The sequence below is a fragment of the Erythrolamprus reginae genome, chromosome 4 (assembly GCF_031021105.1).
Source record: "Erythrolamprus reginae isolate rEryReg1 chromosome 4, rEryReg1.hap1, whole genome shotgun sequence".
In the NCBI taxonomy this organism is placed as follows: domain Eukaryota; kingdom Metazoa; phylum Chordata; class Lepidosauria; order Squamata; family Dipsadidae; genus Erythrolamprus; species Erythrolamprus reginae.
Genome location: NC_091953.1, coordinates 93212124 through 93233531, shown reverse-complemented (window position 1 = coordinate 93233531; position 21408 = coordinate 93212124). Strand labels below are relative to the sequence as shown.

Genomic DNA, 21408 nt, shown 5'->3' with positions numbered 1-21408 from the left:
TTATGTAAATTATTTCTAGAACCTAGAGGCTAGTATTTTTTTTGCATAATGTCAATTGTTTGTAGATTTTTTGGGGGCAACTTTATCTAATCAGTACATTGGTGAATACAATTTTCCACAAGGTGTTTTATTTTAATATTACTAGGTCTTGATTTATCTTTCTCCAAAAATGTGCTGTATTTTAATATAACTTTTCCAAAATTGCTCAAACCTTTCTTTCATGAGGATGATGAACTGCTAACTGATTTCATCGCGGCCATCACTGTGGATCACTAGACTATTGCAGCAGAAAACAATATTTTGATCTGAAAGATACTGTATTTGCAATGTATTTTTTATATCCCTTAGAGAATATTTCCTCTTTTCATAAGTTCTGAGAGCCATAATAATAAGACGTATCTGGGCTTTATGGCAGAGTGGCTAGATGGAAACCTCTCCTCAGTGCAAAACACATGAAAGCCCGCTTAAGAGTTTGTTCCTCAAAGTGTTGGTGCTTTTTGGCAAACTCCAAATAAGTTTTCATGTGTTTTGCACTGAGAAGAGGCTTCATCTAGCTACTTTGCCATAAAGTCCAGATGGATGAATGTCTGCAATGATGGTTGTCCTTCTGGAACACTGTCGCAACTTCACTTAGGATCTCTGGAGCTCAGTCAGAGGGACCATCGGGTTTTTACTAAGGCCCTTCTATCCTGATTGCTCCATTTGACCAGGCAACCAACTCTTGCAGGACTCCTTGTTGCTCCAAACTTCTTTTATTTGAAACTTATGAAAGCTACTGTAGTTAGGAACGTTCAGTCAGCAGAAAATGTATTGTAGCCTTCCCCAGATCTGTGCTCTGCAGGCAGTTTCTTTGATTCCATGGCTTTTGTTCTGCTACAGCAGGGGTTCCAAATTCTGGGGGTACAAGATCATATTTCAGGGGAGTGCAAAAACGTGGCTTTAGAAGTTTCAAAATTATAGTGTATGTGCATAATTATATGCATATAAATATTTACATTTGTAAGGGGTGTCGGAATATATCAGAAACGTTCTAGGGGTGCAGGGTATAGAAAAGGTTGGACATGGACACCCCTGTGCTACAGTATTAATTGACAACCTTCTATGTGTGCCTTTCTGAATCATATCCATTCAATTTAATTTACCACAGATTGACTCCATTCAAGGTGTAGAAACATGTCAGCAATGATCAAGAAAACTGAGACACACCTGAATTAAATTTCATATGTTGCTGCAAAGGATGTGAATACTTACTTATGTCAATGTGATCCTTCGGTTTTTTCTTTTTAATAAATTTATAGATATTTCTAAAATTCTGTTTTTTGTTTTGTCATTATATAGATTAATGAGAAAAAAGTGAATTTTAAAAACTGTAGAATCAGGCTGCAGCATAACAAAATTGATAAAAGTGAAGGGGGTCTGAATATTTTCTGAATGAACTCTATGTATCAACCAGTCCCTATTTAGATCCATATTTTGGTACTCAATCACATAACGAGCCACAATTGAATATCTATAGCAACTGTGTACAATCTATCATAGGACTGGTCCCATGAATCTATATAACTACTTAATTAAAAGATCCCACCTTTCAGTTAAAAAAACCCTGAAGCTTTCAATGCAGAAGGCTTTGAATAATTTTAGCATTTCATGATTGAGTGCTCAGACTATTTGAGGATAAAAACCATTTGATGATGTGATCACAATATCAGGAAAAGAAATCTATGGTCCTCTTAGGAAAAAGCTGAACTCTTCCTTTGGAATATGAAACAAATGGTCTCTTCATTCTGATCTAAGGAAAAATCTAAACATCATGACGATAGGTTTCTGTCTTGCCCTGACTGACACCATGTTTTAGCCATCTTCTTTGTTTCTTGTGCAGAGAAAGAAGTATGTATATTTAACAAACAAACCTGGGAACTAATACAAATCCATGTTGACAAATGCTTGTCAAGAAGAAAACCAAAGAAATAAAATCAATATGTAGCCTTGCATCCAAACACAGGACTTTAGAGATAGATACCTTACTATTCTTCCCCCCTTCCCTTCTTTCTTCTTTCTCTTTTTATTTACTAAACAGTAGGCCTTGTTTAACTTGCAGCATACCAAAATTATAATTACAAAACCATATTATTACAACAATAATAGCAAAAGCCAGCTTTACTTGGAACAGCTTACATTCTGTAATAATATCTTTAATTTTATTTAACAACAACATCTTCCTATTCCAGATCCTTGGGAAGGACTCAATAAGTGGACCAAAATGCCAAATCCAGTCTAAACATCTGGACGACTGTGTGACAAATCATAATACTAATTTGCAATAATCTGTTCCACTAAGCTTTTTCAAACCTTGGTGTTTTAAAAGGGGGATTAAAAAAAAACTATTCTCCCAAGCTTCTTTCTTGTAACACCATTTTGCTTTAGAAAATCTCAGAGTACAAGTGAATACATGACACTTGCTATGTCTCTAGTGTACACATTTTATGTTTGATTTATGACGTTACTATATAGGTGCACTTGACAGCTTTCAGATTGAAGCAGAGACAAGAGAGCTTTAAAGTTAGATGGGTTATCTGGGCAAATCTATCAAGGGTTTCGTCCTGGGAGAACAAGGAGAGAGGCTTTGTAGAGCCCTGCTGTGTAGCAAACATCCATGCTGAGCACATCCCAGGCTCCCTGACAGTTGCGCGCAGCCTTCACTGTAATAACGAATAAAAGGGAGCTCCCAGTAGATTACAGATCTTCCGTGTTTTGACATTGACCTTAATACATAATTTAACCACAAAGCCTGAGAAGTGTGGAACAAGATAAGAAAAGACCACAGAACTGGCAAATAAAGTGATGTTCAATCAGAAATCATATTTGTTCTTGATAGTGGAGGTGTGGGCATTAAAAAGGGAAGGCAGAGAAAGATGGAGACAAGAGGAAGAGAAAGAGAAAGAGAGTGGGAGAGAGAAAGAGAGGGAGAAAAAACGATTGGGGATATTGGGAGAGTTGTGGATCTGCTTTAAGGGACACGTGGCTGTCAAGTACACATTTGTCTGGGAAAATTCAGGAAGAAAATACAAAGACAAGTGTTTCTGAAATTTCAGAGCCGGTGGTTGTTTCTAGGCTCAGAGCAACTTAATGATACTTTTAAGGCTTACTTGTACCCAAAGTTTACAGCTTTTGGGCCTTTAGAATTATGACATAGAAAACAATCACAGCAGAATGTTTAAACACATTTTGTTTGCTTAAGGTCTCCCTGTACTTTTGGATTCTGCCATGGAAATAAGTAATTTCACCCTCCCCCTAAAAATATATATATATTAAAAATAGAAGAGCTACTGTATATATAATATTGGTTTATGAGAAAGCACTCAAGGTAAAAACGAGAAATTTCAAAACAACGTGATAGGTTAAAAAAAAGGATAACGTGGGATGATATATTATTGTGGAATTCTTGGTGCTCCCTGAGCTTGGTTGTTTGCTTGCAGATGTTTCATTACATAACTAGATAACATCAACAGTGCAAGTGTGCGTGGGGTTTGCTGATCTGTATATGCAGAATCTTCCTCTGCCAGTTTTGGGAGGGTTATAATTTTCTCCTTGGTAGTTCCTTGATGTATTATCATCATCCAGGGCTTGATCAAGAAGAATTAAGTTGTATCATAAGGGTAATTTGCATTTAATTAAAAAAAAATATCGTTCATGCTTATTTCTGACTTTTGATTACCATGCAGTGACTGATGACAGATGTTATATTGTTGGAATATTAAGTAAAACCATTGAGGAAGATCCATGATCAGATTTTTACTTAAACCAGCCACAATAGAGTCTAGATTGGATCAACAGTGCTGAGGAAGCATTTTTGATCCTTTTCCTCCCCGTCTGATGATTTTCTTTACTGAAGAAAACCAGCATTATTATCTAAAGTTATTAATTTTTTAAAAAAGAGTACATATTATTCCCTGTTATGGGCAACTAGTCTTTCACTGGGAAATAAATTGGACCAGGAAAATAAAAAAGAAAGACGTGGGAGATGAGCAATTAAGAAATGGGAAATATAAACAGAAATTATCCCATCCATCCATCCATTATATTAAGCTGGAAATCTTTTGGTTGAGTACAAGGTAATGTAGAAACTTTCCCAGTCACGGACTTTGCAAAAAATTATACAAATTTGCTATTCTTTTTCCAATCCTATTCTGCTTCCTCTGTGGCATCTGTTTTTACATCTCTGCAATAGCTTGACTTCCATGCAAGTTAATGGTGAGAAAGGCTACCAGACTTTGCCCTTAGACTAATGAGGAAATTGCTGTTTTAACACCAGTACAACTAAGGGTGATGGCAGAAAATGAAATTGCTAGAACATTTTAGCTGTAAAAACAGCTCATGAATACTAAAAACTGTGAACTGTAAAAGTTGATTAAAACCCCAACCATGGTGTTTTGCATCTACTGTATAGTCTAACTAGAGGAGACTATCTGTCTACAATTATTCTACTTTACCCAGGTACAGGCAGTTCTCGACATACAATTTATTTATTTATTTATTTATTACTTAGATTTGTATGCCGCCCCTCTCCGAAGACTCGGGGCGGCTCACAACATGTAAAAACAAATCATAAGCAATCAGACAAATTTAAAATATTTAAATATTTAAAAACCCCATATGCTAACAGACACACACACAGACATACCATGCATAAATTAAACATGCCCAGGGGGAGATGTTCAGTTCCCCCATGCCTGACGGCAAAGGTGGGTTTTAAGGAGTTTACGGAAGGCAGGAAGAGTAGGGGCAGTTCTAATCTCCAGGGGGAGTTGGTTCCAGAGGGCCGGTGCCGCCACAGAGAAGGCTCTTCCCCTGGGGCCCGCCAACCGACATTGTTTAGTTGACGGGACCCGGAGAAGGCCCACTCTGTGGGACCTAATCGGTCGCTGGGATTCGTGCGGCAGGAGGCGGTCTCGGAGATATTCTGGTCCGATGCCATGAAGGGCTTTAAAGGTCATAACCAACACTTTGAATTGTGACCGGAAATTGATCGGCAGCCAATGCAGACTGCGGAGTGATGGTGAAACATGGGCATACCTAGGTAGGCCCATGACTGCTCTCGCAGCTGCATTTTGCACGATCTGAAGTTTCCGAACACTTTTCAAAGGTAGCCCCATGTAGAGAGCATTACAGTAGTCGAACCTCGAGGTGATGAGGGCATGAGTGACTGTGAGCAATGAGTCCCGGTCCAGATAGGGCCGCAACTGGTGCACCAGGCGAACCTGGGCAAACGCCCCCCTCGCCACAGCTGAAAGGTGTTGTTCTAATGTGAGCTGTGGATCGAGGAGGACGCCCAAGTTGCGGACCCTCTCTGAGGGGGTCAATAATTCCCCCCCCAGGGTAATGGACGGACAGATGGAATTGTCCTTGGGAGGCAAAACCCACAGCCACTCCGTCTTATCCGGGTTGAGCTTGAGTCTGTTGACACCCATCCAGGCCCCAACAGCCTCCAGGCACCGGCACATCACTTCCACCGCGGCATAGAAATAAACAAACAAACAAACAAACAATACTTTGTTTAGTGATAGTTCGAAGTTACAAGGACACTGAAAAAAATGACCTATGACTGCTTTTCATAGTCATGACTATTTGCAATCTCCCCATGATCAAAATTCAGATGCTTGTCAATTGATTCATATTTATTGCAGTTGCAGTGTTGCAGTGTCGTGTGATCACTTTTTGTGACCTTCTGAATAGCAAAGTTCAATAGAGAAGCCAGATTCACTTAACAACCATGTTAATCAGGGCTGCCATCAGGAATTTTGGGGCCCCATATAGCCTAAGTGTCTGGGTCCCGCCCCGCCATTTTAAAACTACTGCCCCCCAAATCCCGTGCCATGCCACCATGGCCACACACCCTGGGCAAGCCCTCCCCCGGCCCTCTGAGGTCAAACACAGCCCTGATGTGGCCCTCAATGAAATTGAGTTTGACACCCCTGGCCTAGAGGCTAAATCCTATGACCAAGGGCTAAGAGAACGAGTATGTTTAGCTCAACAAATAGAAAACTGAGGGGGAATATAATAGTAGTTTCCCAATCCTTAAAGGGCTGCCACAGAGCAGATGGCATCTATTTATTCTCCATGTCACCTGAAGGTAGTACAAGAAGCAATGGGCGGAACCTCACCAAGAAGAAATGCAATCTGGAAATAAGGAAAAACGTGGGACTGGGCGGCATAGAAATAAACAAACAAACAAACAAACAAACAAACAAACAAACAAACAAACAAATAAATAAATAAATAAATCCCTTCTTTTTTATTAAAAGAAATTAATAATTTAAAAAATCCAAAATCCATTACTATTAAAACTAAAACAACCAGCAAAACTATTAATAAAAACAGGTGAGGGCTGGGTTTTTTTCTCTGTTATTATTTAAGTGCTTTTACCATATGCTTTAAATCAAGAGTCACTTCTCTCTCTGTTTCTCTCTCTTTCCTGTCATTCTCTGCCTCAATCATTTTCTCATTTCTCTTTTTTTCTCCCCTTTTTTCTATCATTTTTCTGTCTCTCTCTTCCTTCCACTCTTCTCTCTCTCTCTTTCTTCCTCTCTCTCACTCTCTTCCTTCCTCTCTCATCTCTCTCTCTCTTTCTTTCTTTCTTTCTCTTTCTCTTTCTTGCTTTCTTCCTCTCTCTCACTCTCTTCCTTCCTCTCTCATCTCTTTCTTTCTTTCTCTCTCTCTCTCTCTTTCTCTATCTTGCTTTCTTCCTCTCTCACATTCTCTTCCTTCCTCTCTCATCTCTCTCTCTCTCTCTTTCTTTCTTTCTTTCTTTCTATCTTTCTTTCTTCCTCTCCCTCACTCTCTTCCTTCCTCTCTCATCTCTTTCTTTCTTTCTTTCTTTCTTTCTTTCTTTCTTTCTCTCTCTCTCTCTCTCTCTTTCTCTCTCTTGCTTTCTTCCTCTCTCTCACTCTCTTCCTTCCTCTCTCATCTCTCTCTCTCTCTTTCTTTCTCTCTCTCTCTCTTTCTTTCTCCCCCTCTTGCTCTCTCTCTTTTTCTCACTTTCCCTCTTGTTTTCTTTCTCTCTCTCTCTTGCTTTCTGTCTCTCTCTCTTTCTCTCTTGTTTTCTTTCTCTCTCTCGTTCTCTCTCTCTTGTTATCTCTTTCTCTCCCCCCTCTTTCTCTCTCTCTCTCTTTCTCACTTTCTCTCTATCTTGCTCTGTCGCTCTCACTCTCTTGTTCTCCGGAGGCTGGCAAAAGTGATTTTCAATGTCGGGCGTGCGGGCCGGCGCGCGCTCTCCCCATCCCCCTGCCAGCCCACCCAGAACATTCAAAGTAAGGTTTTTCTTACTTTGAATGTTCCGGGCTGGCTGGCGGGGATGGGGAGAGCGCACAGCGGCCCATGCGCCCAACATTGAAAATCGCCTTCGCCGGCCCCCACTGTGAGAACGCCTGCCCCGCCTCTCTTGCAGCGGAGAAGAAAGAGAGGCGGATGGGGTGGGCAGGCAGGGGGCAGCGGCGAGTAGCCAGGGGCACAAGGGGGCTAGAGGCGCAAGAGGGGCAGGAGCGGCCGCAGCTTCGTGCGCGCCCTTGAAAAAGGTGTGGGGGGCATTTTGGGGTGTGCTGTCGCAGGCGCAAGCATGCGCAGCCTACAGGGAACGGTGCTGCTGGGCACAATGACTGCTGCGGGCGCCAGGGGGCCGGCACATGGTGGTGGGCCAAAACCGGGCCCCCCATTTTTCAATTTGGCCGGGCCCCTGACGCCAGTACCAGTAGTACTGGCCTATCGGCGGCCCTGATGTTAATAACTTAACATCTGCCATGATTCATTTAACAGCTGTGGCAAGAAAGGTGTAACATGGGGCAAAACAAATATTTCCTTTAACAACATAAATTTTGGTTGGAAGTTGAGGACTATCTGTACAACAGCAACAACAACAACAATATTTAGGCAACAATTAAGAAGTGTTGCTTTTCTATTTGTAGCCTATAATGTGCTCCTGGAGCCCAGGAGTTGTGGCTGGAGTTTTCACATGATCTGACTATGTCCGGTCTTCTCAAGATTTAGTTCTTGAGAAGTGGTTTGCTAGCAAATGGCCAAGTTTTAGAACTGTATAATAGGAAGTCTCCCTGATTATGTATAAAATATGGAAAAAAGTTGTGGGAGAATACGCAGGCCAAATATTCATAACACCAGTTCTATTTTATATATTTTTGGATAGATTAGAATAAATGTTACATCTCTTTGAGAAGGATGGCCGAGACATTGATTGTTGTGTAAAAGGAGACTAAGCATCTGTGCATTATACATACAAAATGTAACAATGGTAGTAAAAACAGTGGCCATGTCTTAATGGCTGAACAATGAAAAGAATAGTAACTTAGCTCTACATGGGGCAATACACCATTCCTGACTATCCTTTTGCTTCTAACATCAAAGCTGAAACTGGACATAAATCATTTAAAGGGGAAAAAGAAATGGAAGAACTGGAGAGGCACTATGATGAATACAGCAAATGTGTATGGTTAAAAAGCACACAAAACCTGCCTTTAACTCAGACTTTTGAGCTAGGATAACATCACCTAGTGGTGATCATGTCAAATGTATGGTCAAAAGAAAAGAACATGCCCAGGTTAAGAATACACAAACCCAAATGATTTGCAAAAGGAGTAAGAGTGAGGCGAAGGAAAAAACATCAAACGTGGATATGGCAGAATCAGTCAGAAGGCATCAAAGCACTATGCAAATGCTGCACACAGAGAGGAATTCTGCAAGCTGCCAAAGAGGAAGTCAGAAAGAGTTATGCCTGCTTCTCTGAAAGACTTAGAATTTGTGGGAGTTGTTGCACATCATACATTTTATCCAACTGTCTGAAGGAGGCCAGGGCAGTCCTGGTTTGAGCAGAATCATTTCCATTGGAAAATGCCAGTTTTTGTTGAGCGAGAGCTTACTGGGCAAGCACATGGCAACCCTAGGAAGACACTCACTCTAACTAGGTGATGTCCTCCACCACTAAAGGAGCCACATCTGGAGTTGCTTCAGAATTGTTCCTATGCTGCCTCTGCATATACTTGTAGAGCAGTTTTGTTTAACTGACAATCCCAGGAGAAGTATTGTTGGTGAATGCACATTCAGTATCACATGTCTATTCAGCATAACATATCTATTAATGTCTATTCAGGGCATCTGGAATATTAATAGCCTCTGTGTTTCAGGATGGATATTTGCTTGAGCTCCCTCTCTTGAAAATTACTCTAGATTTATCACTTGTTTGTATCTTATGATTTGTGATTCCACTTGTGATTTATGATCTATGACTTTGTTGACACTGAGAGTTTATGCACCGGAGACAAATTCCTTGTGTGTCCCATCACACTTGACCAATAAAAAATATTCAAAAAGCTGGGGTCTGCAATAGTATTTAATTTCTAAGAATTGTTTCAGAGCCAACATTAATTTCTTCTCTTATTATAACGATCTATTAGATTCTCAGAATTATTTAAATCTTCCAAGTAGGTTTTTTTTCCTATTCAGGGTACTATTTTATATTTTTAAAAAACTGCTACATTTCTTTCTAGTCTTGTTTATCTATAATAGTATATGATTTGCTTATCCAAAAGAGAGTTTTATTTTCAGAAACTGCTCAAGTGAATTCTGCTTCATTGAATAAGAAGAGAGCATATGTGCAATTCAAAAGCAATTATCACCATATTATGATGCTTTAACTCCTTATATATATATGGTATGGATGCTACTTCTGATAAAGATAAAAATTCAATTCAATTCAATTTATCAGATTTGTATGCCGCCCCTCTCCGTAGACTCTGATCTTGAGTGATCTTGAAAGATCCTCAAGGATCTATCTATATCTGTCTGTCTGTCTGTCTGTCTGTCTGTCTGTCTGTCTGTATGTATGTATGTCTGTGTGCCTATCTATCTATCTATCTATCTATCTATCTATCTATCTATCTATCTATCTATCTATCTATCTATTGCTGATACCTCACCCCAATACGTTGGATGATCTCACCCACTGGTTTCATGTAGATATTGAATAGGAGGGGAGAGACAACCGAGCCTTGAGGCACCCCACAAACAAGGAGTCTAGGGGTCGATTTCTGTCCTCCTGCCAACACTGACTGAATGACCAGAGAGATAGGAGGAAAACCATCACACCATGGTGCCTCCCAACCCCAGATCCCTCAGTCGTCCCAGAAGGATACCATAGTCAATGGTATCAAAAGTTGCTGAGAGATCAAGTGGCACTAAGATAGAGGAATGACACCCATCTCGGGCTTGTGTGACCAAAGCAGTTTCCATACTATAGCAAGATCTGAAGCCAGATTGACAAGGTTCCAATGGAAATGGGGGAGAGAGGTGCCTCAAGACTCGGTCCTCTCTCACATCCTATTTAATATCTACATGAAACCAATGGGTGAGATCATCCAACATATTGAGGTGAGATATCAGCAATATGCTGATAATACCCAGTTGTATATCTCCACCCCACGTCACTTTGGTGAAGCAGTGGATGTGATGTGCCGGTGCCTGGAAGCTGTGGGGGTCTGGATGGGTATCAAAAGGCTCAGGCTTAACCCAGACAAGACTGAGTGGCTGCAGGAACTGCCTTCTAAAGACTGTATGGGGCAGTATGAGGGGGGGTTTCATGCACATGGGCAGGGAGAAGAGTGCGCTGGGGATTAAATCATAGTTGCATGCACTTTTGGCACTTGAGGGAAGAAAGGTTTGCCATCACTGGCCTAAAGTATTCAGCTGCCTCCTATTCATTTCTTGGCTTGGGACAGGGGAAAACTTCCTAGAAGAAAAACACGACTTTGATCCCAGTTTTTATTTATTTATTTCTTAGATTTGTATGCCGCCCCTCTCCGTAGAGTCGGGGCAGCTAACAACAGTAATAAACAGCATGTAACAAATCTAATGTTTAAAATAATTAAAAAACCCTTATTAAAACCAAACATACACACAAACATACCATGCATAAATTGTATAGGCCTAGGGGGAAAAGGGTAGTTCAGTTCCCACAAACCTGACGACAGAGGTGGGTTTTGAGGAGCTTACAAAAGGCAAGGAGGGTGGGGGAAATTCTGATCTCCGGGGGGAGCTGGTTCCAGAGGGTCGGGGCCGCCACAGAGAAGGCTCTTCCCCTGGGTCCTGCCAAGCGACATTGTTTAGTTGATGGGACGCGAAGAAGACCGACTCTGTGGGACCTAACCGGTCGCTGGGATTCGTGCGGCAGAAGGCGATCCCGGAGGTATTCTGGTCCGATGCCATGGAGGGCTTTATAGGTCATAACCAACACTTTGAATTGTGACCGGAAACTGATTGGCAACCAATGCAGACTGCGGAGTGTTGGTGTAACATGGGCATACCTAGGGAAGCCCATGATTGCTCTCGCAGCTGCATTCTGCACGATCTGAAGTTTCCGAACACTTTTCAAAGATAGCCCCATGTAGAGAGCGCTACAGTAGTCGAGCCTCGAGGTGATGAGGGCATGAGTGACTCCCGGTCCAAATAGGGCCGCACCTGGTGCACCAGGCGAACCTGGGCAAACGCCCCCTTCGCCACAGCTGAAAGATGGCTCTCTAATGTGAGCTGTGGATCGAGGAGGACGCTCAAGTTGCATCAGTTGTATCTCGCTTATTATTTAATTGCATGTTTTGATTTGAGCTAAATGAAAATATGTTTCTCTAGTGTTCAATACAGTTTCTAGATATACTAATCACAACACTAAGGTTTGGGAAACTGAACTTGTAGGGAAGGAAGTAACAAATAAATTCTTCACTGTGGAATTCACTCTGAGAAGGATGGTGAAGAAATCATGAACTGACTTCTAATCTGAACATACTGTTAAATATGATGTTATCCAGATTTATAAGATCACTGATATGTAAAATCTGCCAGCCATAAGTTTCATATTCATGAAATCCAGATATATGCTGTGCTACTTCCTTAGAGTAGGTGCATGCATAGAGAAGAATGAGGTGAAAATATGACTGTTGAAATAACCAGCAGCGTTTTCAGAGGTGGGTTTCAGCAGGTTCTGACCAGTTCTGGAGAACTGGTAGTGCAAATTTTGAGTAGCTCGGAAAACCGGTAAATACCACCTCTGACTGGCCCCATCCCCATCTATTCTCTGCCTCCCAGATCCCAGCTCATTGGGAGGAAATGGAGGTTTTGCAGTAACCTTCCCCTGGAGTGGGGAGGGAATGGAGATTTTACAGTATCCTTCCCCTACCATGCCCACTAAGCCATGCCCACAGAACTGGTAGTAAAAATCTTTGAATCCCACAACTGAGTATTTGGATGAGTGTTTTGCTTGGTGAAACAAAGGACAGTAATTGACAGACCATAGCGGTCTTTGGACGTGGTGGCAGGGTAATTGGATGTTGCAATTTCAACATATCTGAAAAGCAACAGGTTGGGTAAAGCTGAGACGTGACTAAGGAAAATACTATTAATGAGTCATGGAATCTCATTTATAAGACTGAATAATGATGATGGTTATGGACAAACCTTATAAATTGGACCAACCCATTACTGAGTTTTGGATGCTTGATTAGATCTACAGCATAAGACATAGGAATAAAAAAGCAGACGTCTCAACCTGCAGTGCCAGTAGCTATGCAGAAGGTGATTTTTTTAAAAAAAACCTCGGCATGTGATATGTGATAATAGTCTTTCCCTCTTGTTTCTGCTCCTTGTTGAGCCTTGTTACACCTATCACAATACTACAGATTTGTTCATCTTGCATAGCGCAGCGTAGCTTGACAGGCAGAGAGTCACTAAGATCTCTGAGGACTTTCATATCACCTGATATCTGATTCTTTTATCTTTTAATTAAGATGCCTGGGACTATTCGTACACAGAACAGCTGTTCGGATGAGCTAAGGCTTCGCCTGTTTTGTTTGCAAAACTATTCAGAGTTCGAATATCCTAATTCTACCAAATTGGTGCTCTCATGTTCTAGTGATAGTGAAACTTGTGTGCTATGGGTTTAAGTGGAAATTAATAATAAAAATGGCGCTACATGGACATCCAGATAATGTTAATGGCTTTCACTTTTTTTCCCTTTTCCTTTTTATATTGAAGCCATAAGAAATTTGAAGGAACTTTAACATGCATAGTTTGGACATAGTTTGGACTTGTTGTCCAATTAAATATAAGTGGGGAATGTAACACTAAATTATGTACCTAATTCGTTTCTAAGAAAAAAAATATTGTTTATTGGAGTTGGGATGTAGCAAAGAAGATAATCATGTGTGACTGAACAAGAAGCTATAACTTAAGGTGTAAAATCCTGGAATGAAGAATTGTGTTCACTTTCAGCCTTCAAACTGGCTCTTTATTGACATAGCAGAAACATTAATCAGTATAACTCTGTGGGGTCAAGTGTCAATCTGCTGCTCTCTGAGGTCCAGTGTCAATCTGCCACTTATTATAAAGTACAATTATACTATCACATTGTAAAATAGACAGATAATATTTTTGTCTGCATATTTTATAATGTGATTATACTTTATAATTTTGTTGTGATTTATGTCTGTCTGTCTGTCTGTCTATCTGTTTGTCTGTCTATCTATCTATCTATCTATCTATCTATCTATCTATCTATCTATCTTCATCATCATCATCATCATCATCATTATCATTTTCTCTCTCTGTCTCTCTCATCTATACATTTATCTTTGTACTTTTAGCAAATAAAATAATAACAATAGTCTAAAAAAATAACTGGGGTTTATATTACTAATGATTAAAATATTCACTTTGATTTCAATGGACGTCTTGTGAATACATTTGCATCAGGATATCGCTCATTTTTAAAAAAATATGGTTAGATGGAAGTGACATTTATTTGTATCTAACATTTTTCTTTTTATAAAAATTATGCATCTTAAACAATTGTGATCCTGGCCAGTATATAGAACATACACATTTCTAAAACTCATAAATAAACAGTTAAATTAAACAATAACAACAGCAACAGCAGCAGCAACAACAATAATAATAATAGCTGAATAGAGAGCTAAATGTACATTACAACTTTCCAGGTAGGTACTCTAAATCATCTCAGTCCCAATTCCTGAGGAAAACCCATGTTTTAAAGCCCTACTAGAGGCCAGAAGAATCAGGGCCGACCACATATTGAGGGGAAAGTCATTTCTATGGTAATCGGAATAGCATACTTTCTGGCATCTACCAGATGGCATTCATTTAAGGAAGGAACAAGAAGGGTGCCCTTCTACAACAGTGTATGCGGTAGGCAGGTGCCATTGGACATGGTATCTGCAACATTTTGACATGTGGTCCTGCAAATAATCCAGTCTTGTACCATAATCAACCCTTGAACTGTACCTAAAAGCCTACTGGCAGTCCGTACAGTTTGTAGAGTAATCATATTAGATCAGTGTACTAAAGTTCAGTTAGAACTACATGCACTGCTGCATCTGGACCAATTCTAGCTAAAAGCTGGTCTTCAAGAGCAACCCCATGTAGACTGTATTGCAGAAATAAAACCAGGAGATGACTGGAGCACAGATGTCAGCAAACAGAGGTTACAGTCCACTAGCTATTGTGCAGTGATACTCCTGGCTACAGCTGGCACCTGCTCTTCAAACAGGAACTGTGAGTCAAGGATAACTCCCAAAGTGCACAATGGTCTTGAGTGGAATGTTGGGTGATCTACGGATCTTTCTATATAAGCATCAATTTTGCCTTTTTTCTGCTACTGTATTTTTATACTATTTTTGCTGGATGATTTCAGCACAGGTAAAGAAACAGAGACAAAATGATTCACCTAAGTTAGGCGTGACTGATGTAGAAACTCAATTAAAATGTAATGATAGCTTAAAAACCCCATTGACATAAAAATGCTCATGTCACTGTCAAGCTATTGAATGGCATTGATTTTCCTTTTTTGCTAATTGAAAAAACAAGTAGCTGCACACATCTGAATGAAAAAAAATATTTTCTTTCAGAAAAAAAGCAAACAAATCTGGCAACATGTTTGAATATCGAGTGGGGGGGGGGGGGAAATCTAAGGCAGGAAAAGGAAAATCTTTGGGGGCCCAATTATTGTTAATTTGTAATCCAGGAGGTCAAGTGTCTGATTAAATATTAACACAGGAGAAAGGTCACCATCTTGAGATTCCCTTTGCCCTGATTCCATATTCTATCAGACATAAAGAGCACTTTCAATCTGCATTTCATAAGTTAAGGGAATCATTGCTTTAGCTTAATCAAGGGTTCTTCTATGGTTTTGATCTTAAAAAAATGAAAATCAATCACTTGCAATAACATGCTTGTGTAAGCCAAAATATTTAGTGGGGTGGTTGTATGAATGTTTAGGAAATCAACCAGCAGGAGATATCACAAAACATCTGATGTTCAATTAAGGATTTATGTTTCTTCTTCAGACTCAAATCCCTTTAGCATGTCTCACTATGCACATTTGTCAAATGTAACTATCGGCTACATTTGGCGTTTAAGGCATTTGACAACTAAAATAATATTTAATTACTTTCTGTTTTTCATAACAATCAAATTAATGCCTCTGACAGCAAGAATGTCCTTCTTGCTTAATTTTATCCAGGTTATTGGTATTGGGTCCACTTTGCCTTTGATATTGGTTATACATTACATTATGACATCATGACATTAATTTATTTAGCAGCCATTCCACAATAACTTTTCAATTGTTTCTTGAAACTGAGCAAAACATTTTCATTCTTTAACAATGAGTTGTATAAAGAACTTCAATTTCCTTCCATTGCATCTGCTACCATTCAGAATAATTGCTTGAGCCTTTTCTCTTCATGTTTAATTGTAAATTACTTCTTCACTATTATTTTATTTCATTTTATCCAAAGAGAATATTTTATTTCCTTTCTACCCAAGAGAATATAGCACATCCTATAGCTATATGGGCAACAGACCTTTATTTGTATAATCTAAACTGCTGGTTGGAAAGCAGCAGCCTGGACAACTTGCATGTAAAATATAGAGCTCAACCCACAAAGAAAGGTAAGATAAGTGAAATGTTTCAGAAAGCTCCCTAGTTTTCCTGAGAGTAAAAGGAAAGGAGGAAGAAATACTTTCTGCCTTGCAAAATGGATGTCAGTGTATATTAATTTTATCTTTATTCCATTGTTAATTAAATCTTGCAAATCTTCTCATTTCCTTTTACTTTCTGGAAAACTAGGGAAGTAGTTTCCTGCACTCTCCCTTCTTCTGTGGACAGAAATATTTTTAATATGCCGGTTGTCCAGGCTGCAGATCTTTCTCTTGCTTCCCAAGGACATTCACATATACAATTTACAAGAATCCAGGAATGTTAGTATTCTAGGAATGCTAACAACAAATGGGTAATTTCTCAGTATAGGATATCCAGTAGAAAAATTAGAGCTGGTCATTCCTAACCTAATGTGAAATAGGGTTTTAAAAAAAAAATCTAGCAAAGGTAGAAGTTAAAGATGAGCTTCAGCAGCAGTATAACATTGGTAAGTGTGAGATAAATCCTAAATTGTACATATGAACAAGCTAGCCAGGACAACGGTAGTAAAACTGAATTAAAGGTCCCTTTTTAAATTTTTTGTCATCCACTTGCCCACCAGGTGGCAGTGTGGTAATTACAATTCATTTTCTGGATTTGTATTCTTGCAAACCTTAGAAATCTTACCCAGGCATTTTTAGGTTTACTGTATATTCCTGCTGTCCCTAGGATGTCACCCACCCTTAATTCATTTGACCTACCTCAGCAAAATCTGATCGGTGTATAAAACTTTTGCTTTCTTATTTGGAATGAACTGTAAACTAGTCAGATAACAGTAGATCTCATACCAGTTGCATACTATTTTTTTTAAAGAGATGAAATAGTTTTTATTTTGTGAAAAATATGTGACAGTGGGGAGACCCTTTAAAAACAGACAGGTCAGGCTCTGGTTCACATTAGGTTCCCTTAACATCATATCAAAAAAGGAAGAAGAGAAGTTATGATATAATTTGGCTGAAACATTTTCAGAAATTAGATTTCATAATTTGTTTGGGTTTTATTAGTAACACCTTCCTTTACTTTTTAAATCTTTTCAAAATATAATAATTACACTTAAAGACTTCTCCTTTGGTATGTATATTAAGACTAAAGAAAAGGTACCTGGAGGATTTGTATAGACTGCAATTATTATTATTTTACACTCCTAAGAAACTGGACAGAATATGAAGCAATGAATAAAACAAGTAGCCAACAATATCCAAACAAACAGAGAATGTTCACTCCTTTAAAATATTAAGGCTTGTGTATATATTAATCAATGTCTTTTAGATGTGCTTAAAGCTCTATTTAGGAACAATCATGCTAGATTGTTGTAGATCAGTGTTTCCCAAACTTTTGACATATGTGTACTCCTTCTATAATTTTTGTAACGCTTAGTACCCCTGTCAAAAAATGGATGTATTTTAATAAAAATATATTTATTTTTTCTTTTTTTGTACCTACCCAAAATAATAATAAAGGAAAAATAAAATTATTCATAATAAAATATAAATAAAAGTTATATTATAAATAACATTTATTTGGATCAATGAGAAGGATGAAATTGTGCTGAGATGACAGATTGTCATAATTTGTTTCCCTGGTTGTTAATTTTAATCTGAGATGTGGTTCCACGTCCAATAGTCTGTTCCTTTTTTTCGACTTAATGTCTACAAATGCTGAAAAAGCAACTTCACATTAATATGAAGTTTGGAAAGGCAAGATGCATTTCAGAACTTTTTCTAAATGCGTATCCCCACTAAACTCTTCCTGTACCCCTGGAGGTACGTGTACCACATTTTGGGAAACACTGAATTTTTGTTCTGTGCATTAGAGCTTTATACTATTCTATGAAAAAAGTATCTCTTTTGACAATTTGCACATTGGCCGATTAGTGGAAAGGTAATGAAAAATGAGATAAAAATTCATTGTGAAATTTTGTTCTATAAAAATTTAATTCTGTATCCTTACCATTACACGATTCAATCTTCAGGAAATCATGAGTGAACCATTATCTTAACACTATATAAAATTGTTGGTAGAAAGGCATTGAAATATATTGATATTAACTTTACAAAGTGTACAATGTGTTAAAGAATATGCCCTTTTATTAGAATAACAATTTGGCTTGGATGTTTATCATTCTGTTAAGCAGATAGGATAGCAATAGCAAATTAGAAGGAAAGCAACTTTTGAGGTTTATCTGTTATTATCTATGTGCTGAATAAAGTACTTGATGCTAGCAAGTGAAAAAGAATAAAATCGAAGAAACTAAAAAAAATGGCTAGAAATATCAAAACCAACAGAAATATTGTCAGGCTGTCTTATATATGTTAATTATTCCAGGAATCATTTTTTTTGCCAAAAGATGCAATGTTCGATGCTTACCCTATATGCAAGGCTGTATTTAGTTTCTTACTTACGAAATACTTTTTTTTTTTTAAAAAAGAACCTGTTAAAAGAGGACATTTATAGTAGTTCAGCGTTGATAGAATTTCTATAAAGAAATCTATGCTATATCCTCATTCTGTCAATCATTGTGATCGCTCGTATTAATGTATTTTTAGGCCCTTCTGTGTGATAAGTGGTATGAATTGACCAAGCAACGTCTGGGTAATTGCTTCCTAGATGGCTCAGTGTAAAAGCTCCTATGTTTGAGCTTCATTATGCTTCCTCTGGAAAAAAGCCTGAAGACTGGATATGTGGTGACATTTTCCCCAAATATATCACATCTGGATGTTAACATAGTGACAGACCTCTGTAGTACGAACTGAGCTAAATCTTGCTACGCCGCATTAGATTTTTTGTGCATGTCAACAGTCTGCATTATGATGAGCTCAAACACTGGGAGAAATCGTTCTGTGCCAACAATGACCACTTAAACCCTTTTTAATTTCACAACTCCAGTAATCTTAAAAGTTGCCAGCTGCAAATACAGTCGTCTGGTGCAATGATGTTGGTCTTCAAGGCCAAGAATTGGCAACAAGTTTTTAATGGGGAGAATTAATTGTAGGTTCTAAAGGTTTAATGGCTATAGGAAATGAGCAACATATATCAAGATGCAAAATCCTGACATGCAATGTTTGCTGTTCAAGATAAGAAACCCTACATTAAGCAAATGAGGATGAGTGCAAAAAGTATATTTGAATCATGATCAAATAAAGGGAAAGGCACTCGTTTTTAAATGGAAAAATGAGTGAGGTAATTCAAGACTGCCAAAAAACAAAAGACAATGTAAGCACTGAGTATGGTCTAGTTCATTTTCTCCATTACGTGTAGTCCTACATAATAAAGTCTGGCTGGAAGATTATTATTCTTTTTTGGTAGTTTAAAATCAGTTTCTCTCATTCAGTCATGTGCACTAGTCTGAAGATGACAGCCGTTTTGATATCTGATACTTCCAGATAAAACTCTTAATAGAAACACCTCTTCACCAGGTTTTCTAGAGTATCTGCCAATCAGTAAAGAAAAAGAAGCCTTCTTGGGTAGATCTGCCAGGTAACCAACTCAAAATGGCAGTTTTATATAGTGATATAAGCTCAACTTACTTACTGTATATGTTAATAGCATTTTGGTGTCTCTGTGAAAATAGGTGGGAGGTGATGTGACTTTCAGCATTTGCTTTTTTGATGTAACTGAATCAAGGAAAGAGATAGTCTGAATTTGGAGTATGGAACATTCTGGGGATACCGGAACTGTTGTTTTATTTTCACCTAGTCCACCATTCTGGTTGCCTAAAAATTGATCATAATTTTTAAGAAATAAATCTTCCAGAGTAGGCAATGTTTCATGGTGTGTTGGATATGTCTGGAATATGATTTATGGTGCACTGGCTTCTTTTAAGCTATACTGAGATTTGGCCCAGTCCATTGATTCTTTGATTATCTTGGAACCATTATGCTATAGGGATGGGATGCACTTTAATTAAATTCTATTACCATGTTGTCCTTGCATAAAATGGAAATGACAGCAATGCAAAACACACCACAAGAGGGCTGTCCCTGTAATCTCTGTCTTGTTTCCTTTATTTGTATTGTGGGAAGTGGTGGGATGGGCAGTAAGGAAAAACTATATTTTGAGGTTTTGTTAATTTTGAAATACACTGCATTTCATTTCAATAGCACTAGCTCTTATATAGCTCTCTAAGTGGCTTACAGAGTCAGAATGTTGCCCCCAACAATCTGGGTCCTCATTTTATTGACCTTGGAAGGATGGGAGGCTGAGGTAACCTGGAGGCTGGTGAGATTTGAACTGTTGAACTGATGGCAGTTGGTAGTCAGGAGTCAGCAGAATTAGCCTGCAATAATGTGTTCTAACCACTGAGAATTGCATTGCCTTTTTCTAACGGTTTGCTGCTGAGTTGGGAAAACAATTTAGGAAGGGCTCCAAAAATTGCTTGTGTGGGTTGTCTATGTTAAACACACCCTGGCAGTAACATGGAAAACTATGCAATATTTACGAAACATATACACCTAGATGATTCAACTTCAGTTACAATGTTTTTTTAATGTCTATTTCCACATGCAAGGGACACTACACATTTCCTGCTTGAGAAATATCTGGTACTGTTACTCCACCAGAGGTGTAGTTTGTCAACATATTGTCCAGTTGAGTAAAATGTGAATGCTGTTTTTTTCTGAGAAACAGCTTCTTTTTTGATTCATGGCTGGAAGGAACATGCTTGTACTCATCCTGGTCTTCCCACCCATCTTACTCAAGTTGGAGAATCAGCTGTCCAACTGAACACCTTGTCCTGTTTCTCTGAGGACATCTTGGATTCATTGGTAGCGGAGAAAAAGGAATGACAGATTTAGGGTGCTTTGGGTTGCTTCGGTGTTGATGTGCTGATGTGACCAATTCCTGTTAAAAATATTTAAAAGCAAGACTCAGAGAGAATGGTAGTAATTAGATATAGTGAAGTAGCTAAAACTATACATGATGCTCATAGAAAGTCATCCTACTGAATCTCAGTCATTCATACTTAACAGTTTTAAACTTTCTGCTCACATACAAGCAACTTGGAAATTGCTATATTAATATTAACTATTTTGCTCTTTTTTAAAAAAAATCACAATTTTTGTTTTAAAAAGTTTCATTTTTACTATATTAAATGTTCCAGAAAACGTGAGATGCAAATACTGGGAAAACACTGGAGTGGTGCACATAACATTATTTAAATTGGCTACAACAGGAAACTCCTGTCTCATTGAGAAAATTATATGTAAATGCCCTCAGAACTTAGGACAAAATAGTCAATCTAGTGGTATTTACATGAAAACACAAGGGGAAGGAGCACCAAAATAAGCTGATGCATAAAGATGTGAAGATCCAAAGCAATTGCTTTTACTTTGTTTTTTGCTCATTACATTAAAGCAACTTAATTT

The 21408-nt window shown here is 38.5% G+C and overlaps 1 long non-coding RNA gene across 3 annotated transcripts in view; it reads left to right on the top strand.

Moving 5' to 3' along the window:
• LOC139167351 (uncharacterized) overlaps window positions 1-21408 on the top strand; it is a 109662-nt gene that overhangs the window by 66090 nt on the left and 22164 nt on the right. For 2 of the 3 annotated variants that reach the window (XR_011559108.1, XR_011559110.1), the window contains one exon: window positions 1148-1260. The exons of the other annotated variant lie outside the window; for it this stretch is intronic. This is a non-coding gene — a long non-coding RNA (uncharacterized lncRNA). Of the gene's footprint in view, window positions 1-1147; window positions 1261-21408 lie in introns of those variants that run through there. 3 annotated transcript variants of the gene reach the window in all.